We start from the raw sequence: 3,245 nt of genomic DNA, 5'->3' as shown, positions 1-3,245 counted from the left end.
CTGGACCAAAGCATGCACGTACATCTGAGTTCATATTCATGTACAAGCGCTTGTTCATTCTTGACAGAGACAAGAAATGTGTGTGTGTGTGTGTGTGTGTGACTCGAGATATATATAGTTGACTGAAATGTGTGTGTGTGTGTGTGACTCGAGATATATATAGTTGACTGAAATTGTATGGGCTTCTATATGAAACTATGGTTGTTTATCTACCTACAGTTTTGCTGTCTTTTATTCACCAAAATACAACCAGTGCCATACTGATGCATGATGCTCTCTATGTCCATCATGGTGCAGTTGTCGGTGACGGAATCCGATCCCTTGGTGTCGTTCCAGAAATCAAGATCTGAGACCTTTGTGGCAAAATCATCGGTGAGGTAGATAGTAGTTGAGCTGAAGCTCCACGGCACGACGGGTGGATTCAGCTTGTGCATTTGCTTGAGGCAATACGCTATCCCCATCGATATTCTAAGTCGGGCCATCTAGTCCAAGTTCTCAGCTTCTCTAACTGCAGCATAATCAAAAGCATTATCAAATACTGCAATTCTTGAAGTGGTGTCTGAACATTATAGGAATCATTGTGTTAACAGAGAGAAAACTAAAAGGATATATTATGTACACACTTACCATGGAGATGCTCGAAAAGAGTCCCATTTGGAGCATATTCAAACACCATAGCTCTGGTGAAAGGATTTTCTTCTTCACAGTAGCCAAGCAGGTTCATAAAGTTCTTGCGGCCCACTTTGGATAAACTTGAGATCTGAGACCACAGCCATTTTAGTCAATGTATATTTCACAAAAGAAAAAAATGTGCATATAAGGAGGTTAATGGCAGCTTACCTTTTTCCTGTACTGGGATTCACATGCTTTTGACCAATAATTTTCAGATGATATTAAACTTGACACAACTGCTATTTCAACTCTGCTTGATAATGTTCCCTTATACAACATGTAGTTAGCCGTAGAACCAATTATATTGCTGAAAACCTCGGAGGCTGCCTCCAGCTCTAATCGTTTCAGCGAAGGCACACCTGGAAGAATGATTTATCATGTGTTAATGTGCAACCAAAGAACAAAATATATGATAACAGATATGCACACATACAATGAAGGATACCTGTCACGAAGGCTCGCTGCAGTTGCCCACTTAGCACTGTTACCCAAGGCCTCACAGTATCGACTTTCTTCGCCTGCACCACCTGCCATAACCAAACCGTAGGCTCTCCAGGAATGCTTATGCACATCATGGACAGGTGAATCAACCCGAGGATCATGGCTTGGCTGTGGAGTAGAAGGCACATGCCTGTCCGTTTGTGGAGGGGCTAGCGATGGCGCTGATGATGCCTTAGGCGAAGCGATGAACGGCGAGGGCGATGATGCTCCTGCGCGATGCCTGCCCTTCTTGTGGTCAGGAGCTCGAGTCGGCGGTAGGAGAGATGGTGGGAAGTGTATCCGTAGTAGCCTTCTCGGATGCGAATTCCTGATGTTTGAACAACACATGAAGCAAAACAAAGAAAATATCAACTTGAGTAAGAAACACATTGATCATCATAAGTAAATTCCACTCATGGTGACATTTGCAGATGTAACAACAGTTATTCAGCTAACCATGTTGATGTTTATGCCGAGCTGTATGTTATGCTATTATCACAAAACAGAGAATAGTGCGAGTTCGTATTTGTTAACCCGTTTCAGATACTGGCATGATTGATTACTCTACTACGAGAAGAGAGATGATTCGATCAATCAGGCAGGCAAAAACATGCCCCCCGGGGCACATCTAATGATGCAGGATTCAACCATTATTAAAACAAGCACGCACACGCGGAAGCCTATGATTATACTAGCAGAAGCAGAGCGATGATGGATTTAGTCATGGGCATTTATTAATTTGATGAAAACTGACGGCGGAGAACACGGGAGGGGATGGGGGATTGAGCAGTGCTCACGGTGACGGGGCGCTCGGGGAGCTTCATGCAGAAGACGCAACTGAAGTTCTTGCCGACGATCTCGAGCGCGCTGTCCTCGTTGTCTTCGTCCTGTTCCTCCTCCTTGCCGTCGTCCCCACCATCGGCGGCGGTGCTCTTCCCGCCGAGCAGCTCCTAGCAGCGCCGCGCCTTGTCCTGCTCGGAGAGGATGGTGTCGGCCTCGATCTCGCGGATGCCAGCGAGGACGCCGCTCCCGCCGCCGACGCCCCCGGTGGCCGCAGTGGGGGCAGGCGCCGGGACGGATGAGGAGGACGCGCCCTCGCCGCCGCAGTCGGGGCAGGCCCAGCCAGCCGCATCGGTGAGCGCGGGGGGTTTCGAGAGGCACGGGGAGTGCCATGCCGTCGCGCAGGTCGTGCATCGCAGCAGCTCCACCTCCAGCGGCGACGCTGAGTGGCAAACCATGCACACCCCGTCCTTGTCGCACGACAGGTCGGACATCTTGCTCCTCCTCCTCGTCGACGGCAACGGCGGGCGGGCCTCGTCGCCATGTGCACGAGCTAGGGTATCGAGTGCGGGTGAGAGATGTGGAGGTTGTACTCGGCGGCTGGGGAGAGAGGATTGGGTGTGCCGGCAGTGGGGTAGAGGTTGGAGGCCGGTAGGTCATCGATGGGGGTAAGGGAGAGGTGGCCGCTGCCGGCTGGTTGGGTGGATCTGGGATTCGGGGGAAGGAGGAAGACAGAGCGAAGGAGGTGGTGCTGGTACATGAGGAGTGAAGCCTAGGGTTTGGTGAGCCGGTGGGTTGGATGGACGGATAGATGGATGTTTGACACGTCATCGATCCATGTCATAGCAGATTCCACCAATCAGAACTAAGCTTATATAATTTTTTTTGTTTTCTGTTTGTTTGTTTTATATTTTACCCTCTTATAGTTTGTTATAATGACCCAATATTGTTCACATGTGTGTATGTTGGTATGACAAACAATGTTGTCAAAGAGATTTTACATTTTGTTTGCACAAAAAAACCAATTTTTTCTCGAAGTGCCAGATGATAGGTTTTTTGTAAAGAACCTACCAAATTTTTGTTGTAAAAATGTAGCAACTCATTTAAAAATATTATGACAGACCATAAACCAGCTCATTAGCAAGCATGGAGGATAAAATACCAGCCCAATATAAAAGTAAGATGAAAAAAATAGCCCAACAGAAAAGTGGTATAAAAACAGTTCAATACATGAATGAGGTCGGAAAGAATGGACCCACGAGTGACATGTCAACATAGTTAGAACATGTTACGACATTTTTATAATCATCGTA

At 47.4% G+C, this 3,245-nt stretch overlaps 2 pseudogenes; both read right to left on the bottom strand.

Moving 5' to 3' along the window:
• Positions 1–209: 209 nt before the first annotated feature.
• Positions 210–1,500, bottom strand: LOC123426406 (annotated as a pseudogene).
• Positions 1,501–1,886: 386 nt separating this feature from the next.
• Positions 1,887–2,426, bottom strand: LOC123431392 (annotated as a pseudogene).
• Between the last annotated feature and the right edge of the window lie 819 nt (positions 2,427–3,245).

This window comes from Hordeum vulgare, chromosome 2H (assembly GCF_904849725.1).
Source record: "Hordeum vulgare subsp. vulgare chromosome 2H, MorexV3_pseudomolecules_assembly, whole genome shotgun sequence".
NCBI lineage: Eukaryota > Viridiplantae > Streptophyta > Magnoliopsida > Poales > Poaceae > Hordeum > Hordeum vulgare.
This window is presented reverse-complemented; position numbering and strand designations above follow the sequence as displayed.